This window comes from Pseudoliparis swirei, chromosome 10 (assembly GCF_029220125.1).
Source record: "Pseudoliparis swirei isolate HS2019 ecotype Mariana Trench chromosome 10, NWPU_hadal_v1, whole genome shotgun sequence".
NCBI classification, from domain to species: domain Eukaryota; kingdom Metazoa; phylum Chordata; class Actinopteri; order Perciformes; family Liparidae; genus Pseudoliparis; species Pseudoliparis swirei.
The window spans coordinates 2,565,066-2,592,247 of NC_079397.1; the positions used below are offsets into that span (position 1 = coordinate 2,565,066).

At 40.2% G+C, this 27,182-nt stretch overlaps 1 protein-coding gene across 1 annotated transcript in view; it reads left to right on the forward strand.

Moving 5' to 3' along the window:
- The window catches only part of LOC130200417 (plexin-B2-like), a 103,757-nt gene that overhangs the window by 14,177 nt on the left and 62,398 nt on the right, over nt 1-27,182 (forward strand). The window contains 1 exon segment of the mRNA XM_056424682.1: nt 17,005-17,048. The gene's annotated coding sequence lies outside the window, so the exon portion shown is untranslated.

Genomic DNA, 27,182 nt, shown 5'->3' on the forward strand with positions numbered 1-27,182 from the left:
CTTTGTGCCCCCGAATCTGAATGAGCCAAGTTCTGAAAAACGAGCAACAAACGCAAACCCCCCGGCGCTCTAATGAACGACGGCCTCGAACGCATCGTCGGTAACGTTCTGTAAATGGTTTTTAAAAGCTTTGTGCCAGTTGAAATCTAAAAGGCTTTCGGTTCTGCGCCTTTTCTACAAGGCAAATGTTCTAAATGTGACCCCTCGGCCGTTTGCCGCCCCGAGCCGGATCCTCCCATTAACTTCGAGGCTGAGTCCATTTGGCAAATTCCCATTAACCTCCATAAGAGAGCCGTTTGGTGAGCTTCCCCATCAACCTCGGACGACGGAGACGTTGTTTTTTCTCTTTTTCTGTCTCATTTGGAGACATTTCTTCTGGCTGGATAATTGCTACAAATCAAGGTCACATGGAGTCAACTGAGCCCGACGGTCCTGTTCGAGGAACTGTCAGAAACTCGTAGTCACACTGATCGAATTGTTAGAAACAAAGTTGTGTGGGTGTGGCTTAACTGTCGCTTATCGTCTTCCTGTCCGAGGTGATCCAGTGGGTTTTGTGGAACATTCATGCAAGTGAAAACAAAGGTCAAGTGTTAAGGTTCACGCTGTTTACCATCCACTTAAACTGCAGTGAGCAACAAGTGGCAAAGGAAGATGGCGGCCTATATTCTGCCGATCACTTGCCGTCTCCTTCCTCCTCCTCCTCTTCTTGCGACCTCTCGTCTTCAGTCCAGTTGTGTGCCGGAGAAACAGCAAAATTACAAGTACATGACATTGTTAGTTTATCAACGTATAATAAGAAAGTCTCATAGTTTATTAGTCCAGCAAGTACAGCAATATTAAATGTAAAAATTCACAATTTAAACAAAGAATAGAATATAACATTAAATAACAACACTTAGAACTGATAACTCGAAGACTTCTTTCCAACCAAATAACTCTTAATCTTAATCTGCAAAGTATCTGAAGCTGTCAGATAAATGTAGTGGAGTAGAAAGTAAACTAAAACTCATGTAAAGTACCTCAAAATTGTACCACTGGTAACGAGTGAGTGGGAGCAGCTCCCCAGTTAGTGGTAATGGTATTTTGAAGGTTAAATACGAATGTTAATGTTCCTCAAAGCTAAAACTCAACCTTTACAACGGATCAGTCGGTTACCCTTGAGTACGCAGCTGCAAGTCGGCAGGTAGCTCAGAAGTTACGAGACATCATCACTTTAGAAAGTACCGGCCTCCGTAAAAACCCATCCTCGCATCTTCAGGAGCCTCCTGCGGTTTTTTGGGAAATGAAAACAGGGTGAAGCTTTACCCCCCTCCATCATCAGGCAGATTCTTAGACAGCTTGTGATCTCTAGAACCCACGAGAACCGGCGCTTAAGTGGGTCTGAAGCGTCTCTGACGCTGATGGATGCCAGCGAGGAGGCTCCGGAAACGAGCTGTCAGCCGTTTGTGAGACGTCAACCGACTGCTGAGAGCGAAGGCAGCGAGGTGGGAAGAAGAAGAAGGCGAAGGTGAAGGAGAAGGATGAAAATCTGATAACAAATCAGCACTTGTTCTTCTTCTTCTTCTAATTGTTGTGGATCTGCCACGTTAGAGGTCTCAACAGCGCTTCGATCCAGAAGCTGCACCAGGTGACTTAGCTGTACCCTCTTTTCTCGGTGAAATCTGAGGCTTCTGGGTAATCAACTTTATATATATATATATATGGACTCCTTCTGTGGTTCTTGTTCTGCGGCTGACATCCATACGAAGGCTTTCTCTGGAGGAAGATACGTCTTTTAAGGACGCCAATGGAAGCGTTTCACGGGCTGCATTGACCTTAAAAAAACAACCTTTGAACACAAGATGACAGAAATAATAAATCATGAATGGAAAAATTCACTCACTATCAGGAACCGATACCTTATGGGTCTATTGGGGCGATATTTCTTCTTAGGTGGCGGGTCACAGCGCACTTTTTTTAGTGTAAACAATCCTGTTCACCTGCTCGTCGCAATATTTCTATATTGACAATTAGATTAATGTGCGTAATAGGAGTACCAAACGGCAAAGTTAGAGACCGGCTGGTAGAGGAAGTTGGTGGAGACCAAAACTGGAGAGAATATCGCACAGGACTCTAATCAAATGCTGATGTTAATTTCTTGTCATGTAGGGTTGCAGCTAGTTGTTGTTGTTGATTTAATCCACCACGTATTTTGTCAACTGAGTCCATGAAACATTTAAAAAAATCCAACAAATTGCAATTTTCTTTGCCGGTCGTGATTTTTAACTTTTCGAAAGTCCGACCTGCTGATTGTGATTAACTTTTCTTTTCAGACACAAAACTTGTTCTTAACTTTTCTTTCATTGAAGATGGAATTGCCTTTTCCACATATTACATTGACTATTAAATAACTTGCATGTTCATCCACGCTGCACCAATGTTGCTTGAAACCACATCAACATAATAATAATAATAATAATACATTAATTTTATAAGGCGCCTTTCAAGGCACTCAAGGTCGCCGTACAACATATTTAAAAAAAATGGACACAATTAAAAAGCAGAACAGTTAAAAAGCAAAACAGTTAGAACAGTCTGCAGCAGAGCAACTAAGAGGAACAGGTCATGATGTCAGGGGGAGAGAGTCCATAGGCGAGGGGCAGAGCGGCTGAAGGCTCGTGACCCCATGGTGGACAAACGAGCTGGGGGGACGGTCAGGTTGATGGAGGAGGCAGACCTGAGGGACCGGGTGGGGAAGTTGATTTGGAGGAGGTGAGACAGGTATGGAGGGGCGAGGTTGTGGGTGGCCGGTGATGTGACAGATGGAAGGGGTTTTGGTGATGATGCGGGCAGCAACATGGTTGCCATAGCAACTCTATAAGGCGATAGTGTTGCGCTATAAGCTCGTTCTGCTGCCTCCCGAGTGGTTTAACTCGGCCGATCAGAATCTGTCAAGGGAAGCGTCCCTAATTTAAATTAAAACGACAGTAAATCTCTCAAAATGCCGTAAAGGGCCCGATGTGCCGGACCAGCCGCCGTACTTCCTACTTACTGCTCGGTAGCGAAGCGACGCCGCGACCCAACGAGCCGATTAATTCGCCCCGTGGCTCCTACGAGGCGTCGCTCTGGTCTGCCCTCGGACCGAGTTGGATGTGCACAGGCCGGCTCTTCTTTATGACTTCTGGGAGCTTCTGAAAGCTCCAGAGGGGCTTTGAGGAGAGAACGGCTGGAAATGAGTGTGGAAAAGCCAGAGATCTTATCGGAGGAGGCCGAGGTATCGCTCAACCACCCCGGTCGTCCTCGGCAGATCTATTGCGGTCATTTCGTGGGCAGGTAGAAATCTTTGCTATTGCCAATGATGGGCATTGGTGGAATATGAGTTCCCTCGGTATCTTTGACTGTTTTGAACAGTTTATTTACAATACTCTCTGGTTCCTGTTTCTTAAATGTGAGGATCTGATAGTAGTTTGGGTGTTTAGAAATGTGTTTTCCATATTTTAAGACGTTCCCTTTGGCTGTGGGGAGGCATTTACTTCTGCCAAGTCATGTTTGGCTTCATAGAGATGATCGGGCGTGGCCGCTGTGAATCCTCAATGACATCAACGGCTCCATTTGGCCAAAAGGAACCTCCTTTGTGGTTCTTGGCTTCAAGAATCTTAGGCCACGTTTACACATAGCCACGTATTTACAGAAACGAAAATTTCTGCCCCTCCGTTTTCAAAAATAACGTCGTACACACAAGGTCGTTTTCAAAAAAGTTTCTGTTTATATGAACCCGCATAACGCCCGGGCGCCGTCATAACTATGCCAAACCTGTAGTCGGCAGTGTAACGAGAAGGATAAAGACATGCAAACCAATCAGAATTCTCAAGACTCGAGACCTCCGAAGAGTATCCTCATGTCAAGGAGGAAATAACTCGGGCGCACCTGACAACGAAAATGAAGGCAGTCGACACTGGACGTAGGAGCCAGTGTTGCCAGGTCTGCGGAATTGGGCTACTTTTGAAGTGTTGCCGCGGGTTGAATTTGTTGTCCGCTGGTTCGGGTAGACCGATTTTGCATGGAAAATACATGAATATCATAAAATAAAAATCCATATTTTAAATGAAATAATTTATTTATACACAAATCCTACCAAACTGACTCCAGATCAGCACGTACACACATGGTCATTGGACACGTCCACATACACACACTTTAAAAGCAGTGTATACGGGCATATTTCGAGTTCTGATATTGGGCTGGTTTTGTCACACAGACCTGGCAACCCTGGTAGGAGCGGCCAAACTAACTGTAAACATAGGACGCTCACATGACGTGAAGCATTTTTAGTCGCATACTGTGACGTTTGACAACCAAAACTCCGTTTGACCTAGTTCACACGCAAACACAAAAACGGAGTTTTGATAAATCTCCACTTTGTCCGGAGTTTTTAGAAAGGATCGTTTTCCGTGATAAAACCTCAGTTTTTGTGTAAATGAAAGGCCAAAACGCATGAAAATATATGCGTTTTCCCATTGTGTAAACGGGGCCTTAAACGTCCGTGTTTTAATACTTATATATGTACTTAAACCAAAAGGTACCTTCATCAGAGGCTGAGAGCTCATCTCGACTGCCACTTAAGAGTCGAAGCATCTCACAGGGTTGGTATTGATCTCCTCTGATCCACTCTCCAAAATGTAGGCTTTAATATTCGAGACTCGTTTGTTTTTTAATAAATAAATAAATAAGCTGAGTCGTGTCAAAGGGTCACGACCTCCAGGCGTCCAAGACGTCCTACAAGAGGCCCCTTGTAGAACATGAGCCCCTGTGTCATGAACCCAGAGGTCGGCTTTGATCGTGAGCTCATCGCTGTGCTTAGAGATGATGTCCACAGAGAATAGAAAATAAAAGCTTAAAAATATAAATATATGAAACAAGCAAAAAATTCTGTCTAAAAATGGCAAAATGTTTATTGATTAGTTTCTGTCATAAAAGAAACCCATATATAAATATATATAATTATTTATTTCTGTATATATAAATATATTTCTATATATACATCATTTTTAAAATATATTTATATATACAAGTAATATTTATAAATAAATATATTTATATATACATTTGTGCCAAAAAGCTACATTGTTGCCAAAAAACAACAATGCAATGATACTCACTGTTGATTATTTTGACTCAAATACTGGAGAGCACCAACATTTTTCATTAATCCGATGCTAAAATAGTCGACTGGGCACTTTATAAACTTTTTAAAGATTCACACTTTGGTCGGAACCATTTTGTTGATTTGTTTGTCAATGAGAAAAATAAATAGCTGATATTTATTCACCGGGAAGCTAAATTCTATCTAAAGAACGCAAAGTCGAACCGCAATGTCATTTTATAATGAAAATGTGATTCTGCTGACGCGTTATAAATCACTATAATAATAATAATAAACCGTTGTGTCGACATTAACGTGTTTACTGAGCATCTCGTGCATGTAAAGTGTACTTGAGGCTTCAGGCCGCTCGTTTCCCAGCCTGGTTTCTTCTTCTTGGGTTTGTGTGGCGTCCTCCTAAAGAGTCGTGGCCGTGCACAGTGCACGTGAAGGGGAAAGCCCCCGTGGTCTCTGAGGACTACGCAGGGCTCTGGTGCGACATAGCAGCAAATAATTAAGAACAGGCTCTTGACCTCGGTGACCTCTGCAGCGAACCTCCTCATGCACTCTTTCCTTCCATGTCATTCTTTTTTTCCGGGACACGGGGAGTTTGTCCTGGCTGCAGAGACGATGCATGAAACAGCAACGGCCGAATTTTAAAAGACAATTCCCCATTTTTTTTTAAAGTTAAGGTTATTCACTACAACATGGAAACGTCAAACTAGTAATTTTGCAGTTATATATAAGTATATATTTTTGAAATTATATACATTTAATAAGATATATATATATTTTTTTATATTATTGTATTTATATAATAATAAATATATATAATTAATACATACATTTGTAATATATGTATCTTTATACATTATGATATATATTTATGTACTTTATATATATATTATTTTATATATATATACATGTAATCTATTTAATATATAAATTACACCTATATATATGTGTAATTTATATATATTGTGTGTGTATATATATATTAATTTTTTATATATTTATTTATTTGTTGTTCCATTTTGTAGCTCCTCCTCTCTGCTGACTCATTCCAGCCTTCTTGTTTTTTGGGTTGACCGATGATTTGCTTCTCGTTGGACTTGATGACGCACAGCGCCACATTGGCGTTGGTCCGTTTCACCGAACACGCCTCTCCACTTCAACAGTTCTGCTCTCGTGTGTTCAAAGCGAGTCATCTGCGTCCGTAGACATCCTCCCGGTCCTCCTCCTCGGGATGCGACAAAACAAAATAAAATAAAAGTCTTTGCTCTCGACGTTGGCATGCGCCGGTTTGCCGGTGGCTAGCTCGGGGGAGGGATGCTCGGCGGCCTGTTGATTTGCTTTCTCTCTCTCATCAAAGAGAGTCCCCCATTGATCCTCCAGTGGGTTCCTCTGTGGAAACTAATCAAACTGGGCTTCTCATTGATTTGGAAGTCTTTCTGGTCTCTTCTTTTACAGGGTGCAGCGAGACTTTTAAAAGAATGTATTTGTTCTGCACCCAGAGAGACGGGGAGAGGTCCGCATGTGATAACGACGTCATACTTTTATGAGTCACAGAAGGTTTATTATAGAGAGGAGGAGGGATGGCCTGTAGCTCTAATATAATGTTAAACACGGAGATGCTGCATTTTTCTTTACTCGCTCTAGAGACGTGTCGGTCGGGTTATCTCTACGGCGGTTGGATGGATTGCCATTTTCAATTTGGAATTCGGTTCGGACATTTATGACCCCGGGAGGATGAATCGTATTAACTTTTGATGAGCTTCTGATTTTTCATTCACCCGGCGGCACAAAGAACGATGGCCTTTTCCTCCTAGAAATCCCCAAATGTTCTTTCGTTGTGTGATCGTGTCACGTAATGGAGTTATTAATTTAGTCCTATGTCAAATGAATGAAAGTAGCCCGAAACTCTTTTAGAACCATTTATTAGTATTATTTTTGTTTAAAAACTACAAAAGATTGCCGCATTTAGCTTAAAATACACAAACGTTCCAAAATGAGGCGTCACCCACCCAGACAATTTGGTGTTTTCCATGAAAACTCACTTTTATTCATCAAGTTATTGCAAAATGAGTATAAAATCTAGTCAAGACGTTGACAATGTTATAAATAATGATTTTTATAGTATATATTAATGTAGTTGTTCTTGTGGCTCAAAGGAAGGCCAGTTGTATAGCTTCTCTCAGCAGCATAACTGTTTTCAGCTGCGCTCACATAAAAAGGGTTTAAAGGGTTTTCTACCCCTCCGCTAGTCTTTTAAGGCGATAACACAATGTACCACTAGAACACTGGAGATGGGCCTCTACACACCTCTGTAGAGACTTCATTAAACACTAGAGAATAGTCATCTACACATTAACTATGTAGAGTTTATTTATGATTCATTTAATGTTATCTTCATTGATAAAAACTGCTTTACTTTAAAAGATCAGGACATTTCTAAGTGACGCCAATCTTTTGAATGGTAGTATATCTTTTTTTAAGGTCAGGTGACTCGTGTGGAACTGTTCTCCATATATCTGAGGGTTTAGAGTCCAGGAAGTAGTCTCTCTCCGTGTCCCCGATGTGTCTCGTCATTGCATCAAACTGTGTTTTTACGGACATCATTGAACCTCCGATGACCTTCAAGAACTCATTAAAGTCGCAAAACACGACGCGCATTGATGTCGGAAAGATTAAAAGTTGATTGAAGGCGCTAAAATCCGACATCTGAGGCGGCGCCGGAGAGTAAATAAATAAAATGTGTCTTGTCAAATTTAACTGATAGGGTTGGAGTTAAAGGCTCTTTTTTTTGTGGGTGTTACGGGTTGAAAGATGAAACTCTGGCTCTTCTGTCTTCAAGCCGAATGGTCCATTTCTCCTCGTGGCCACAGGGGACGGTTGATCAATGAGGTATTTAGAGCCAGGAGTTTCTCATCAATACTTCCGTCTCGTTAATAGGAGATTCTAGAATTTAAAACCTCTTTTTCTGACTGACTGGTTTGTTTTGTTTAAGCTTCTCGAGTCAAAAACAACCTCAGGAGGCTTATAAAAGGTTCCTCTCGAGGCCAGACACTCTCACGACATTACAAGGTGATGGCTTCCTTTTTTTGTCATTGAGTTTTTGAGTCAACAAAAATCTGCGTTTGCATTTTGAGTTTCTCCTGACGAGGCGCTTTGTGACTCGCTGCCGACGGTCAGCAGAAAGACTCCAGTTATACTTTCTCATTTCCTGTGTGAATGCCTGCAAAATAAAGTCCTGTCGATGACATTTACAGTCAAAAACAATTATGTTATGCTCTTATTTTGGCAGTGTTGACACCTACAGCATAGGCATTTTAGTTTTTATTAAGGTTAGAAACATCTTTATTGATCACGCTGTGGACAAGCAGCACAAGATAAGTACAAATAAAGGAAAGTAGTAACTTTATAAAAGCTATTAAACTCAAAATTACAAGACCAGCATTACCATAAGAACAAAACGAGGACAACCAAAGTATTTCACGATCTTTTCCTCAACCTAACGAAGTGTTTCACAATCTTTTCCTCAACCTAACAAAGTATTTTACGATCATTTCCAAAACCTAATGAAGTATTTCACGATCTTTTCCTAAACCTAACGAAGTATTCCACAATCTTTTCCTAAACCGCTAAGTATTTTAGTATTTCACGATCTTTTCCTAAACCTAAGGATGGATTTCACGATCTTTTCCTCAAGTATTTCACTGCTGAAAAGAAACTTCTGTCAATGACATTTATAGTCAGATACAATTCTGTTTTATGTGTGTGGGCTCTGGCTCTTATTTTGGTGGTGTTGACACCTACAGTGTATGCAGGTAGTTGGCAGTTTAGTTTGTATTCAGGTTAGAAACGTCGTTATCGATCCCCGGTGTGGACAAGCAGCACAAGATAAGTACAAATAAATGAAAGTAGTAAATATAAAAATGCTATTAAAGTCAAGATGACAAGACGAGCATTACCGTAAGAACAAAACGAGAAACACCGAAGTATTCGGTGGTTCTACTGTGGCACATAGAGCTCATATTCTTTTCCCTTTGAATTAGTTTGTGGCCGGTTTCCCCCCCAGAGAAACACCTTCGTGTTAACAACCCATCCAAGCTTAAACTAGTTAGACATTCTCAGCATCATATAAAATCAAAAGCACCTTGTGGAAAGTTCTGGACTCGGGGTAATTACATTTGCTCCCTGCCCGTCCACTCTTCATGAGAACATGAGACCTCCTGGAGGTCGTGAGGAAGCATTGTTCTCTCTTCGGACGGCACCAGTGATCTTCCTGCTGCTCCTCGTGTGCCAGAGAACTTCCCCGTCCGACTGGCTGAGCACATTGTCCTGCAGGAGGGACGAGGGCCAGAGTCTGGTTACCAGCAGCCACATTGAGTTTAGCTATACGAATAAATATTCACATTTTCACATGTCTGTCCATCCACAATCGGGACATAAAACAATGCGGGAGACGACAATGGATTTGGCCAAAAAGGGTGAAAACTAAAGCTGCAACTCATCGTTAGTCAGAAAATAATGAAAACTGAGTTTATAAGATTATGAGGTGATGTGTTTAAATGAACCAAAACTTTAGTTTACCGCGATATAACAACGCCTATAGTGCCTATAAGCAACATTATATCTCCATTCCTCTAATAGTTTAGCCTATTAGTAACATGTAATCTCCATTTCTTTAATTTGTTTGCCTATTAGCAACATTATATCTCCATGTATTCAAAAGTTGAGCCAATTAGCAACATTGCATCTCCATTTATTTAATATTTTTATTATTAGCAACATTGTATCTCCATTTCTTCAGTAGTTTAGATTATTAGCAACATTCAATCTCCATATCTGAAATGCTTCCCCTTTATTGCAGCCGGCTCCAGGAAGACGCCGTACAGTTTGTCATGTCAAAGGTCAACAATACATTTGCAGCCACGGCCAACAACACATCCAGATGTCACAGTCCATGTGCACCGTGTTCCCCTGAAGCGCTCCGTGTTTCCTTGCTTGGCCTTCGGCGTCCACCGCGAGGTCATCCGGGCGTTAAGGGTCTGTTTGTTAGTCGAGCTTCTCTTGTTGGAAGCAGAGGAACCGAAACAAGCAGCGAGCGACGCCCGGGAAGCGGCGCTGCGTTGTTGTCGGTCCTCTGGCTCTCTGAACGGAGCGAGCTCTCTCACGTCGCACAGTTGATCTACTGTTTGAATAAAAACATTGGCGAGCGCCGCCGTAAGTTTTATTTTTAAAGCTCCGGTTTCCTCTCAGCGCTGCAACAGAGCGGCCATTGATTTAATGCTGCGGCGCGCTGCCTCCGGCTCAGTGCCAGAGTCCTGGTCCTGATACCGTCCTGGTATCTGTGTGCTGCATACCTTTCGTCTTCTTCCCCCCTCATATTTCCCCTGTGTTCATCCTCAACTTTCTAAAAAGATCTCAATGAAATAAAAAACATCGGCTACAGTTAACGAGACAATATTACGGCCACGTTTCAGGCTCTGTTTTAATGTCTTGTTATTTTGGAGACTTTCGTCTCATGTACGTCCGTGGCTACGAATAAACTTAGAAAAATGTGTGTATATATATTAGGGCTGTCAATCGATTAAAAATAATTAACTAATTAATCGCACATTTTGAAATTCATTAATCGCGATTAAAAGTTGTTTCTTCTTCTTTTTAAAGACACAACTTCCCACAGAGCTGTGTTTTCAAAGAGGCTCCTACCTATAAAGTGCCAGCGAGGTATTTAATATTGTGGATGATAAATTGTTTCTTCAATGAAACATCCAGATTAGTTTAAAAAAAAAGAAGTATATTGAGACACATTGGTCCTGTCATCTTTAACACTGAACAGCAGCAGAACCAGTGGCCTTGGTAACTGACTGACATTCAAATATGTCACGTTAACCCTCTGAAGGCTGGGCGCATGTTCTCCATTTTACAAAAAAATTTAAATTCACCTTTTAAAGGCATTTACATATGACACATACCCACGTGTTATACATCAAACATTCCAGAACAATCTCAGCTCTCTATATATTGAGGCACATTGTCCTCGCGCCGTGTTCGCTGGCTTCTGACTGACAGGCTGCTAATGAGCCTCACCTGTGAGGTGGGAGGTCCTTTGTGATTTACTAAGTGTTCATTGGTTGTTTTTTTCACAAAATGTTGACAGACAAACGGATTGACCAATCACGGTGAAGGTTTCGTGTGACGAGTTCTTTCCGCGCCGCGTCCCCCGACACGTCGCCCCTCCGTTCCTCTGTGTATCAGAGGGGGAGACGGGAGGAAGGAGGAGCAGGAGGAAACCCGACTGATTCATCCACGAGTTTAAACCGATTTCTGCTCCTTATTTTCGCGGAGAAATAATTTTTTTAATAACGGAAACAGTGTCAAACCGCACTGCCGCGGTTTGACACTCAGAGGAGTGTAAAAACTTCAAGGCACACCGGAAGTAAACAAAGTTGCGTTAAAATATTTTAGTGCGTTAACGCGGCCAAATTAATCGCATAGATTAACGCGTTAACGCTGACAGCCCTAATATATATTAGCATATTGCTATGCTTTTTTTCACTGGTGTCATTATTATTTTTTAAATGACTATTTTGAATAAGTCATTATTATTAAATAGTCATTTTTTAAGAATTATTACTATTTTTAATTATATATATATAACTATACAAAATGTACATCTTTATTATTAATTTTAATAATTTTATGAACAATAGTCATACTTATTAAAATAATAATTAATAACAATAATTATGATAATAATGACTATTGTTCACATATATATATATATTATTAATACACATTATAAATAATAGTAATTATTAAGGAAATAATACTGACACGTGCAAAAGTTAATTACAACTAAAAAGTTTAAATATTAAATGACAGAGTATAACTGTCAAAATAATCAAATATATCGCACATAATACATTGAAATAAAGCAGAAACTGAGAGGTGTTTGATCTTTTTGGATTATGACGTCATACAAACCGTCGTCTTTGAGAGACGTCGTCAGAAAACCGAAAAACGGGAGAAAGAAGTTTTGAGGGTCAGATCACGCAGAACGTCCTCGACGGTGTTTGAGCGTCACGTGACAGCTGGCTGCAGATCGAGTACGACTTCTGGCACTGTGTGTTTGTGTGTGGGGGTGTGTGTGTGGGTGGGTGGGGTTTTGCTGCTCCGGGATGAACTGCTGCGCTCGCAGCTCTTCAAAGACCTCCCATAAAACCTCTGGATCTCAATCGGATGCCGTTCAGACTCCACGTTGTAATTACGTCCCAACACATTTCTGTCTGCATGCTCCTACAAAGGAGTGGGTTTGAGGGCGAAGGGTGGTCGTTTTCTGTTGTGTACAATCGATGTGTCTTTGGGAGGTTTAAGCTGCGTGTTATATCATGTTAACATTGTGTTTGGGCTATTGATGTTTGTGTGATATTTACACAGATGTGTGTGTGTGTGCATGCAGCTTATCTTTTCCATGCTCTTCTCACCAAGTTTCTTTGGTCTAAATTGGATGTGAAAGGAAATCCCATGTCTGCAAGGCTTCCACTGCATGCACAGACCTGTGTGCGTGTGTGTGTGGGTCCACATTGGATTAACCACAGAGTCTGAGCTACAACAGAGGCTATGAAGGAAAGATTTTCAGAGAGGAAGAACAAGAGAGCAGTCGATGGAGGGCGAGGTTTGAGATCCAAGGAGAGCAACGAAAAGATTTGAATTCTAAAACGACGTATTTAGCTTCAAGAAAAACTAAATACGAGTTAATTATTATTTAATATTATTACCACCTCGGAGTGTATTGAGTGTTTGTCTTACAACATTTATGCATCATCTCTAATAAGATAAGGTTGATCCACGACTCGTTGCTTTTTAATTTCCACACCGTCAGCTGCTGATTTCAAGTTTCTGTTGCCATGGAAACTCTACTGTAGTTCCTTTGAGCACAGATTACCAGACGGCTGCGGTAAAATCTTTGAACGTGAAAATCTTACGCTTTCACAGTCGATCCTCGTGGTGATCGCCGCCCGGGAGAACGCTGTTCGATCCCCGGCGTTGATTTATTTGTCAGAACTTGCGTAATTAAGTAACGGCGGCGTCGCGGTTATTTTAAGCCAAACGAGTCTTTTCCTAAACGACGTGTTTCACGATCTTTTCTTAAACCTAACTATTTCACGATCTTTTCTGAAATCGAAGTATTTCACGATCTTTCCCTGAACCTAACGAAGTATTTCACGATCTTTTCCTCAACCTAACAAATTATTTCATGATCTTTTCTTAAACCTAACGATTTCACGATCTTTTCCTAAACCGAAGTATTTAACGATCTTTTCCTCAACATAATGAAGTATTTAACGATCTTTTCCTCAATCTGACTTAGTATTTCACAATCTTTTCCTAAACTATGTATTTCACAATCTTTTCCTAAACATAACGAAGTATTTCACGATCTTTTCCTAATACATATTTTAGAGTTTACAAAAATAGAAAACTTAACTTTTCCTGCAGGATTTGCTTTTCTTTAATTTTTTTAAAGCAGACAAAACTAAACAAACAACGTTGTCGCGTAAACAGCGTTGCTTCTCGTTTTTGTCGTTTCCTCCTCCACATCTTCCCAAATGCATCCACGCTATTCTGCACTTTCACTTCTAGACGTAAAATATCTTCTTGGCAAACTGTTATCAAATTGGTTTTTTTCTGGTGGAGAAATGTCACAGTTTCTAAAACAGCTGCCATGATTTAGCCAAAATGTCTGAGCACAGATCCGTGACAGCTTGAGGGGAAAGACATTCATCCTCGTTTGTTCCAAAATAAAATGTCCATCATCCATTGCACAGTTTACTTAAACTTAAGGACATCTGTCACCTTCAAGATATGAGGCATCTCGCCAAAACCTCAGTGGAGAAGAAAGTTGCATTGGAAGGAAACTTATCGTTAAAATAATAAACTGTATCTAAGTGAACGTCGTGATGATGTAATCTGTTGGGTTGTTGTTGTTCTGAAGCCTTGAGTCTGGATTGTCACAGGTGTTAAAGCTGCATTCTCTCTCCTGACCACCAGGGGGCGACTCCTCTGGTTATATAGAAGTATATGCTTCAAGTGAAAGTTGCATTCTCTCTCCTGACCACCAGAGGGCGACTCCTCTGGTTGTATAGAAGTCTATATAGTGACTCTACTTCCCTCTTGATGTATTCCCTCAGTAAACATTGTGAACATGAATTTATGTCTCAGCCTCTAGTTCCAAGTCTTCTTCTATACAGCATGATGTCATCATTTCGTATATTATGGTCTGTAGAGTCACACAGACCATAAAGCAGGGGAGGCTTTAGGGGCGGGGCTACAGGGTGATTGACAGACCTCTCCCAGCCTCAAATCTGTCAACAGACAGCCGGTCCAACCTGTTCAGTGGCGAAGGAGAAGGTTACGTAACAGTATCATCCACCTTCCAACGCCAGCTAAGCTCCCGGTGGAGTTTCACGACGTGCCGTCATTAATTGCACGCCGTGACCTGGCAGCCGCTCGCCGCCTCCAACCGGCCAATGAGGCGGCGGCTCCACAAGAGTCATTAAAAAAGGGAGAAGGAGGCTCGGCTCTCACTGCTGGCATTTCTCAGATAAGAAGCAGCCAGCAAAAAAAACTGATTTACAGGGCGTGTGTGTGTGTTCGGTGTGTGTGTGTTTAAAGGACTCAAAGTGTAATAAACTACCATGAAATACTCCACGGGCAAAAAACCCCACATCAACCTGCAAATCGCATCACGGCGTTCAACGCTCTCCATCTGTCTTACAGTGTGTGTGTGTGTGTGTGGGTGGGTGTGTGTGTGTTCATGTTGAACTTATATCTGCTTCCCTTCTTCTCTTTACTTTAGGTGCGTGTCCCGTTTCTTCTTCTTTCTTCTTTTTAAGTCGTTCATGTTTACTTCACGCCCGTTTCTCTACACTCTGGTTCTTCTCTTCTCGGCGTGGTCGTCATCCAATACTGGCCTCGACATTATGAGGAGAAGGAGGAGGAGGAGGAAGAGGGGGGGGGGATTCCAAGAATGAGGGCGTTAACTCCCTTTTATTGGATTTCCAGCCACCCGGGGTTTTCTGGATACCGGCGTCGGGGTAACGTGACACTGGAGAGCGTCCGTTTGCACTGACCTCCTCCACTGACCACGCCCCTTTCAGTGATGTCATCGTGCACCGGCCACACTCTGAGTGCACCAAGTCCCGCCCCTTTTAATTGACACAGGAAGGGGCGGGCCCTCGCTTCCTGTATTTATGCGTTTGTAGGAATTGGGCGACCTTAGCGCACCGTTTTTCTTTAAGTAAACATGATGAGATATTTCTGGAGGCGGCGCCTAAGCGGCCCGTAAGTACCCTGCAGAACAAGTTGTCTTTCCAGTTGTAACGATGCTAACTCGGCGGAGAAAGAGTGTCTCAATATTTTGGCAGATTGTCATCTCAGTTATGCGATAAGCAGCCGCGACATTTTTATTTTATCTTTTATCTTCATTTTAAAAAGACAAATGTAAGGAATAAATCCATAGATGTGAATGTACTGAAGTTTTATTAATTAATAGAAATATTAAATCTTACATCGACAATGTGGTTAAAAAATTATACAAAATGTATTGTAAATGCAGAAACATTTAAAAATTGGTTAAAAACTTAAACAGGAATTCAAAATTCCATTTTATTAAACTTTATTTAATTAATTTAATTAAATAGCCTCGTTGTCGGTGGTGCTTCACTCAGCCATTTAAATCGGTATCGGCTGTATCGTAATCTTAGTCACGCTCTCTCAAGCTTTTATTTTGAAGGCTTGGAGTTCTTGTTGTCGAAGCGTTTAAATCTGGTTCATCTGACTGTTTTAAATAAACTGGATCTTAAAAGCTTGTAGACGCGTCATGAAGTTGCTCTTCTTTGGTCTCATGTTGTGTCTTTTGAACATTTGAATACTGTAATTATCGGCGGATATTTTTCTTTCTTTTATTTTGTTAGCATTGACACATTTTTGGGAAGCCAGTTTTCCCTCTAGGTCTCTTTTTTGGGGGGGAAATGCATTAAAAGATGAACGTGTTGCTTTAATACAAAAAGTGATTCAATGATATAGATTCATGACCTTGAGTTGATTCAATCTGAAGGTCGCCGTGCAGAAGGAGGTCCACGGAGGCAGGTGGCCGGATGGATTCATAATGTCCAGTTAATTAAAGACGCGACGTGTGGAGAGGTGTCGGAACTCGGCGCTACGCCGATGACGACGAATATTACCTGAAGGACACGTTTAATATATAAATATAATACATTTAGAGGACTCTGCAGCCTTTTGCAGCAGTTTTTGTCCCTTCGTTCTACATCTCTGGTGTTCACCTGTCAATCACCCTGTAGCCCCGCCCCCTAAACCCTGCCTTATTGTCTGTGTCTCTAAATGACCATAATGTACTAAATGATGACATCATGCTGTATAGAAGAAGACTTGAAACTAGAGACTGAGACATAGACTCATGTTTACAATGTTCACGTTGGAACGACTTGGATTAAGAACCACTAACCGCCATCTGACGGCTGATTGGTCGATTAGTTTGGTCCAGATTACACGGACCACTGGTCTGATTGGGCCAAGGCATTGAAGAAAAAAAAATTAGTTGAATGCTTAGTGTTTTCTCCATTAAGTGTAATTGTTGTGTGTCTCACTTCCACAGTTTTTAGCTGTTTCTCGCTATAATTAACCTTCCCCCTCCTCATGGCTTTGATATTTGTATTATTTTTGTTTCTCTTCCATGTTTTGAATATTAATTGACTTCTCAGAATGATGAAACTCAGGAGGATGACATACTAATACTAAGTAAATACTCGGGCTACTTATGAGTGATACATCTGAGATGTTTTTGTGTTGTGCAGGAGAGGAGAGGCGCTTCATGACAACGGGCCTCACCACTTCACAGGTAACACTCACCTCTACTCTTCTTATTCTACTCTGAGATTAATGTCTTCCTTCGAGATTATATATTAGAGACGGATATATATATATAACCGTATAAAATATTTAGATATATATATATATGTAGAAATATATATTTATGGGTTTAAAAAAATATATTTATGGGTTTAAATATATATATATATATATTTTTGGGTTTTAAAAAAATCTATTTATGGGATTAAATATATATATATCTATGGGTTTAAAAAATATATTTTTATTTATAGGTTTAAATTGAAAGAGACCGAATTCACTTTATTCAAATAATATATATATATTGGTATATTGGTATATAATTAATTTATTTTTATTTTTGGTTTTGTGCTTCAGCAAACATGATGCTGAATGTTTAAAAAAAGTCAGGATGAAGTCAAATGTTTCTACGCTGCAACACATTTGTGTTCCTTTTGTTGTTAATAATAATTAATTAATTAAAGTTTTGTAATTATGATTTTGGCCGTGGTTGTGAACTTAAGGAACAGGAGGAGCCTGGAGGAACTTCTCCTCCTCTTTCTTCGCCTCCTCTTCCTCTTCTTCCTCCTCCTCCTCCTCCTGTGGCTCCAGACTCGGCTCCATGTTTTTTATTCTCCCTACTGAGCTCATAACAAACATCTTTTCTCATCAGTTTTTGGTTGCGTGACGCATCTCACGGCCTCGTGGGGCAGCTAGCGCGCCGCGTTTTATTGTTTTATTGTTAAATTCCTCGTACTCGGAGGCCTCCTGCTTTTCATTTCTCTCGTCATATTCAATTCCCATAAAACCAGTTCATTAAACTGGAGTTGCTGTGTCAACACGTAGCGCCGCGCAGCTAATTATGTAGCCTCTTTATAACTCATATAAGCGCACGTTTATTTCTCTAGTCTGTGTGTGTGTGTGTGTGGGTGGCTGATAGAGCGCAAACAGGAAAGCATGTCTGATGAAGTCACTGACAGGAAGTATAATCCAGTATTTTTGGATCTGTTGTAATGTTTTAGACTGTTGTGCAACACCCAGGCTGGATATTAATAACCAACATTTATTTATGCAACATTAAATATCGGATGTTTCCTTCATTGAGTGTAAACTCTGGGTCCTCGTAACGATGCATCAATCTGTATCTATATATATATATATATATTTCTATATGTATATTTATTATTTATTTATACATATATAAATATATCTCTATATATATTTATATACAGCTTGAATATTGCATCATATTATATATAATTCTATATTTATCTGTTTATTTATATATCTATATTTATATCTACATTTATTTATATATATATATTTATTTATATATATATATAAATATGTATATGTGTATATATATGCAGCTTGAATATTGCATCATATTATATATAATTATATTTATAAATATATATATATATGGGATACAGCTTGAATATTGCATCATATTATATATAATTCACTATCTAATTGAATAGTCTATGTAGCGTATATGAATGCAGACGCTGGAATGCTGGAGGTGACGGGCGGACGCAGAATAATAAGAAGTAGAAGAGGACGAAGATTTTTAAGGTGCTTTTAATTATCATAAAGTACCGGAGCAGACGGACTCTTCTGATTGGTCGAATGGTCCCAGTTCTCCCAGTGATGTGCTGAGGCACTTCTTCAACTGGAGCTGGGAGGAGGAAGATATACACTACCGTTCAAAAGTTTGGGATCACTTAGAAATGTCCTTATTTTTCAAAGAAAAGCATTGTTTTTTCAATGAAGATAACATTAAATCAATCAGAAATACACTCTATACATTGTTAATGTAGTAAATGACTATTCTAGGTGGAAACGTCTGGTTTCTAATGAAATATCTCCATAGGTGTATAGAGGCCCATTACCATCAACTATCACTCCAGTGTTCTAATGGTACATTGTGTTTGATCATCGCCTTAGAAGACTAATGGATGATTAGAAAACCCTTGAAAACCCTTGTGCAATTATGTTAGCACAGCTGAAAACAGTTATGCTGGAGATATAAGCTATACAACTGGCCTTCCTTTGAGCTAGTTGATTATCTGGAGCATCACATTTGTGGGTTCGATAAGACTCTTAAAATGGCCAGAAAAAAAGAACTTTCATGTGAAACTCGCCAGTCTATTCTTGTTCTTAGAAATGAAGGCTATTCCATGCGAGAAACTGAAAATGTCCTCCAGCGGTGTGTACTACTCCCTTCAGAGAACAGCACAAACGGGCTCTAACCAGAGCAGAAAGAGAAGTGGGAGGCCCCGGTGCACAACTCAGCAAGAAGACAAGTACATTAGAGTCTCTAGTTTGAGAAATAGACGCCTCACAGGTCCTCAACTGGCAGCTTCTTTAAATGGTACCCGCAAAACGCCAGTGTCAACGTCGACAGTGAAGAGGCGACTCCGGGATGCTGGCCTTCTAGGCAGAGTGGCAAAGAAAAAGCCATATCTGAGACTGGCCAATCAAAAGAAAAGATTGGTATGGGCAAAAGAACACAGGCATTGGACAGAGGAAGATTGGAAAAAGGTGTTATGGACAGATGAATCCAAGTTTGAGGTGTTTGGATCACACAGAAGAACATTTGTGAGACGCAGAACAGGTGAAAAGATGCTGGAAGAGTGCCTGACACCATCTGTCAAGCATGGTGGAGGTCATGTGATGGTCTGGGGCTGCTTTGGTGCTGGGAAAGTGGGAGATTTGTACCAGGTAAAAGGGATTTTAAATATTGAAGGCTATCACTCCATTTTGCAACGCCATGCCATACCCTGTGGGCAGCGCTTGATTGGAGCCAATGTCCTCCTCCAACAGGACAATGACCCAAAGCACACCTCCACATTGTGCAAGAACTATTGAGGGAAGAAGCAGGCAGCTGGTCTGCTGTCTGTAATGGAGTGGCCAGCACAGTCACCAGATCTCAACCCCATTGAGCTGTTGTGGGAGCAGCTTGACCGTATGGTCCGCAAGAAGTGCCCATCAAGCCAATCCAACTTGTGGCAGGTGCTTCAGGAAGCGTGGGGTGACATTTCAACAGATTACCTCAACAAATTAACAGCTAGAATGCCAAAGGTCTGCAATGCTGTAATTGCTGCAAAAGGAGCATTCTTTGACGAAAGCAAAGTTTGAAGAAAAAAATTTATACTTCAAATACAAATCATTATTTCAAACCTTGTCAATGTCTTGACTATATTTTCTATACATTTTGCAACTCATTTGATAAATAAAAGTGAGTTTTCATGGAAAACACGAAATTGTCTGGGTGATCCCAAACTTTTGAACGGTAGTGTACATATATTTATAGATATAAAAGACCGTGATCTGTCTCTTATCTCGCTTCCCTTTATTATTTCCCAGCATTCATCTGGGTGCTCTGAGACGCTCTGCATGGAGCACGTTGAATGCAGCGCTGATGAAAAGCTCGGCTGATAATGGCTCTTTGATTACGTCGTCCTCGTCTCACTTTACCTGTTCAGACTCCTAATTCTCACCGCCGGCTCCTTTGACTGGAGCTTTCTATTGTGTTTGGAGAATGTGCCATATATATATATATGGCACATTCTCCAAACATTTAGCAGGCATGAGAATCCCTCACCTTAAGGCGAAATTCGCCGTTTTGAAACCAAAATAGGTGACTGACGTGAATCGTGTAGATCCGAAGAGTTTTTGTTTTGGGGTAGGGGGGGGGGGGGGGGTCAATTGGCCGGCCGGCGTTTATGAGATTGGAGTGGGACACGGAGAAAATGTGGAGTGGTGCTTTTCGCAATAGAACATCTTTGATGGCCACGTGTCTCGTCTCGGCCAATCAGCGTCAAGATGTCTTCAGCGTTTGGTGGTTTAGGTTAGCTTGAATGTTAGCCCGCTATCTGCTGCTGTCACGCTGCACGGTGGAGCGATGCTAACAAAGTACCCGTACGTTAAGAGCGATGTGATTTAGCATATTTTTAGAATCGATACTTCATTAAAAGAGCGATCAGAGCGCACGCGCTGCTCCGTGTCGAGCTGTCTGCGCACACTACGCAGCGAGTGCCGTTAAGTGGCGGAATTTTCGGCTTTACAAATAAAAATTAAAAAAGATGCCAGAAGTGAAATGTTTAAGTTCAGTCTGTAAAGTTCTGTTACTGTAACTCTCCAGCTGCTCATCCTGATGAACTCTGTATCATCTGGTCAGATACAGACTAACAGTCTCATAGTGATAATCAATGCTATGATGGCTCCATGTAGTTTCATTAATATCTTGTAGGCTAATACTAATAATACTGCCATTTGTTAAGTGTTGAAAAAGTTGGTAAAAAGTGAACCATACATATATTTTATTTATTACTATTATAGATAAATATACCAGGATCGTATTTATGGTACTGTTTTATGGTATTGTATCAGTATCATGATATTTATGGCAGGTATGGCATAGATTAGAACATACGTGTCAAACTCATGGCCCTTGCCAAACGTGCCCGCCACGTCATTTTATGTGACATTCTTGTGTCCTTAAGATTCACTTGTTGGTTCATAATTGACTGTAAAAGGGAATATTACGAAATAGTTGTGTTGTGCATACTGTGATATTCTGAACACTCAGGTTCAAACTGCAACATCTTTTCATTAAATACATTTGAGAAGTTAAAAATATCCCTCGATTTAGGTCTCAGCTTGTCATTCAGGGGTGATAGTGCGTCCCAAAGCCAGACCAGTGGAGAACCACTGCCCAAACCAGTGGAGAACTACTGCCCCAGACCAGTGGAGAACCACTGCCCAGACCAGTGGAGAACCACTGCCCAGACCAGTAGAGAACCACTGCCCAGACCAGTGGAGAACCACTGCCCAGACCAGTGGAGAACCACTACCCAGACCAGTGGAGAACCACTACCCAGACCAGTGGAGAACCACCTGTCTCAACTGTGAAAAAGCTTTTAACAAAGTTAATGTAATAATGTTCTATTTGATCTTTGATAAAGTAATGTGGGTTAAAATAAATATAATTAAATTAAATAGATGTATTGTATAATATTAAATACATTTGCATATATAGTTATACATTTATATAAGTACACCTAAATAAACAAACAAATGCAAACAGTTATTTCACAATATGTTCTGGAGTAGTTAGAATTATACCGTGTTAGTGACAACCGGCCCTTTGAGGGCCGCCATGAGGCGGATGTGGCCCTCGGTGAAAATGAGTTTGACACCCCTGGTTTAGAAGATCGTGACAACCAGGTAGAGGCAGAACAGACTCGAGGAACAGACTTGTGGCTCAGCAGAACACAAGACTTGAAGACTTGTTCACGCCAAAAAAAAAAGGAAGTTGGTTCATGAATGACTATATTATATACAATATTACTATTATTATAGGGCCCACTGACTTGGTGTCAGAATGGAGGAACTATAGATTATCATACAACGTCCAACATCGATGTTCGTGGAAGTCACCAGCACCCCCCCCCCCCCCCCCCCCCGCGCGCGCCTATCCTTCTCACCTTTTTCACCCCTGACCCGTTTTCATGCCTGATTTAGATATATATATTTTTTAAAGAATATATATTTATATATATATACATATTTATATATATATTTTAAAAAAAGAATATATATATTTTAATAAAAATAATATTTATATATATATATTTTAATAAAAAGAATATATATATATTTCTATAATTATATATATATTTATATATATATAAATCTAGGTGAAGGGAGAACATTTTGTCTCGGTGGCCTCGATCAAAACCGATTTTCCACATTTCTGTCAGATTGTGAAACGAACCAGTGCAGCTCGGTTCAACTCCCACTATTTATCTATCTATCTCTCCTCTCCTTCCTCCCTCTTCATTCCTCAGGACTAATTCCTCCATGTCAAACAAATGGAACCAGTTGGTAACGTCGCAAAGCATTGCATTGTGGGAGATTCATGCCCTCCAGAGAGACTGTGCGGTGCGGTAACTTCAAGGCCTCACATGTTGGCCGTGGGGTTTGAGCCCACCGGGCCACCGTAGTTTAGAGCAGTTACATAGACAGGAGTTGTGTGTGTGTGTGTACAGAGCGGTGGTGTGTTGCGTTTGGGAAATTGAAAGGAAGTTGAGGGTGTGTTTTTAAGTGTGTATTTGTGTGTGTGTGTGTTGACGGTGCATAACTTAACTCCAGAGGGAAGTCAAAGCAACAGCCTCTGCTTCCTGTCCTAATTGCTTACAATCCCACACACACACACACACACACAGAGACACACACACACACACACAGTAACACTCCAGCGTTGTCTAAACATCGTTATCTGTTGTGACAGAATAACTCGTTAATCATCTTCACGCTACTTAAACTCACATTCATCATTTTACATTCTTTAAATATTTTTTTAATCTTCTCGTTTTTCTAAAGCTGCTTTTTGACATTTTTATCGACCAAAAGGTTAATCGACCAATCGAGAGACGGGTCTCCAAATCACTGGACCGTGACAGACGTCACTCAAGTGTGTGTGTGTGTGTGTGTGTGTGTGTGTGTGTGTGTGTGTGTGTGTGTGTGTGTGTGTGTGTGTGTGTGTGTGTGTGTGTGTGTGTGTGTGTGTGTGTGTGTGTGTGTGTGTGTGTGTGTGTGTGTGTGTGTGTGTGTGTGTGTGTGTGTGTGTGTGTGTGTGTGTGTGTGTGTGTGTGTGTGTGTGTGTGTGTGTGTGTTTTTGGGGGCATTTTCAAGCGAAGAAACACAAAGTCTGAATTTTGCTGTTTCTATTCTTTGACTTTATTTTGAAATGTGGGCTTTTGGACGAAACAAGATGTTTGAAGACGTGACTTTGAGCTTTAGGAAAAAATGCAGAAAATGTTTCTCTATTGTCCAAAAAATGTATAGATGGAATAAATCACAAAATACTGAGTTCTTCTTGTTTATAGTAATAAAAAGTAGCATAATATATAGTTTTTATTAATACATGTATATAAATGAGTCTCTGAATGCTGCACAAAGCCTCATAATATATATATATTTTTTAGTAAATGTAGTATAGTGTTTTTATTTATTTATACATATATATATATATATATATCATTAAAATGCACAGAGGTGAAGCGATGGCTCTTTCTCTCTGGAGCTGTGTTGTTCCACCGCCTCTCTTGGCACATGACTCATGGTGTGTGTGTGTGTGTGTGACAGACAGTGTGTGTGTGTTTTTGGCACAGAGGTCAGACAGAGAGCAGAGGGCATTCCCTCCAGTCTGGACCCGCTGTGCGTCCGTCCTCCGTCTGCTTCATGGCTTTTTAAATCAAATGTTTTCCTTCTGCTATAAGTGGTTTAATAATAAGTAGAAAGTCGCATTGCAGTCTCACTGTTTGTTGAAAGTGTTCTCCAAAAGTAATTTTCTTGCCTTCTACTGATTTAGTTTGTTGGAGTGGAAATGAAAACGCTCCGTGGAGGTCGAGCAGAGAGAAAGAATATTTAATAACGTGAATAAAATGGAATAAAACTCATAACATGTGAATCCTCGTTAACGGTTTGGAGGGAAACATTCTGAAGGTCTTTTTGACACAATTTCTCACTATTTTCACGATTTTGGCAAAAACAAATGTATAAAATAATCAGATTTTGAGTTAATACATCAATACGAGCTCTATTTAGACACTTTACGGCCCAAAACAACAACAACTTATTTCCTAAAACTAGCTAAGAAGTTTTCAACCAAACTGAGTTGTTTTTCAAGGAAGTTTATTTTGAATAAACTGCGTTTGTGTAACGAGAATAAAAATTAAACGTTTTAAAGTTTCTGGACCTTTTTGGAGGCATTTTAAGAATATTAAATAAATAAATAATATAACATTTAATAGATATATAACAGGGCAAAATGATACATGTATAAATATGTATATGTACTAACATATATATAGTTATATATATATTAATGTATATTAATATATTTATGTATATTAATATATATATTTATGTATATTAATATATTTATTTATTTATAAATATATATATATATATATACATACATACATACACACACCCAAAGACAAAATAAATAAATAATAAGCGTCATTATTGTTTATGCTCCATAATTGTCGAGCGGTTTCTCCCCAAAACCACAACATGAATATTCTTTGTTTTCTTTGAGCTACTTCCTGATGATGGAAGGAAACATTTTGTTGACCGATGCGTCGCCATCTGGATGTTAGACGCTCGAACATATGGACACACACACACACGAGTCAGGCTATCCAGAAGCATATGGTTCTTTGAGATACCGTGGAGACAGACGGGGCCATTCTGTTGCACTGAGGGCCTCGGCGCTGTCAGAAGTGCTGCCAAGTAAACTTCACCACACACACACACACACACACACACACTCTCTCTCTCTAGCTGCTTTGCTGCTGGTTTCAAGGCGACGTTCATCTGCGTTTCTGCAGGAGGTCGACTGTGTACTTTTGTGTACTTCCGTGTATTTGTACTTTTTTCTCGCGTGTTTCTGTTTTCACTCTAAACCCCCGCTGCTCTGACGTCGGTGGTTTTTCCCACGTCGTATTCCTCTGAAAGCTTTCGTTACTCTTCAGATTGCAGTTTTATGTCCACGTCTTGATCTCTGACTCACGGCGAATGAGTTTCAAATGAGTCGACTGAAGCGTGACTTTCACTCAGGAGACCGCTGTGCATGTCCTGTGCAGGACTCCTGTTGCCTCCACGGAGTTCTGCCAATTTTTTCAATTTTTTATTATATAAATATGATTTTTGTTGTTGCCAAAACCAGGATGTTTATTAACAAAAGCATTCAATCTGATTTCATGGCATTTTATGTTTTGGTTTATACATAAATTTATATATATATATTTTATAAATATATATAGATTTATTTATTTTTATATATATATACACACACACCCACAGACAAAAATAAAAAACTCACCTTGTTAAAATATCAAATAAAACATGTTTTAAAACGGTGGCCGACACCCTGGAGAAAGTTTAGTTTCCTATGTGTTGAATTCTTCAGCTAAACTTAGTCTGAACTTTCTGTTTGGGATCAACTGAGACACAAAGCTAAAAAAAGTTAATTTTTAAAGTTACAAACAAACATATTGATGAACTTATAGAATATGATGCATTGATGTATACATGAGATACAATGTATTATATATTATATATATATATATACATATTTACTAGATGCATCATTATTCAGCTCTGTGAGCCGCTCTTTGCTCATTAAGCTCTGCAGTGTTTGGTTGTTTCTTTAACCCTTGTGTTGCCTTCGGGTCATTTTGACCCGAATCAATATTACACCCTCCCCCCGCCTTTGGGTCATTTTGACCCGATTCAATGTTTCACCCTCCTGTTACCTTTATATTTACGAACATATTTTACCCTTTGGGTTCAATTTGACGCCAGAAATTAAAACCTCCAGAAAATTATTAGAATTAATATTGTTTTCCAAGTTTAAGTGTGAGGCACTTTATGTTTGTTTGTTGACTACCGAAATAACACCGACATTAAACATTGAATGGGGTCAAATTAATCCGAAGGCGGGGGGAGGGTGTAATATTGATTCGGGTCAAAATGACCCGAAGGCAACACAAGGGTTAAAGAGGTTAATCCCCAAATTAATTCCTCTTTTCATCCCTTTTATAAGTGGAAGAAGTCCTTTTCTTCCTGTAGAGCCGATGATCGTGAGTGTTGTCGTTGGCGACGCTCTCGACTCGTATTACCACGGAGTAAAAGGCCTTTAGCTCATTTCCTCCTGAAGGGCCGAGCTCCAGTTTATTATGTTTTATGATGCCAGGCGGCGACGTGTTTTTATTTTTCTGGACACTTCAAGATGTCTGGCAGTTTTTTCCTTCAGTGAATGAATTCAGTTTTAATCAACACTGCCGTCACTGTTCTCCTGATACTCTCATCGTGACCTCTGACCTCTTCCTTTATGACTTCTCTCTTTAGGGCAGTGAGCTGAACGCTGAGCAGGTAAGAACAACTTCCTCCTTTACTCTGACATCTTGACATCGGTATTTTCTTGACTTTTTAAATCTGTGTTTCACCTCCAGAAAGTCTCGGTTTTCTCTCTTATTTTTATTTTTCCGCTCAACTTCTTCATCTTTCACTCCTTTCCCCAAAATCATCGTCTCCCTGCAGAAAGCATCGCAGGGTTCCCACGGCC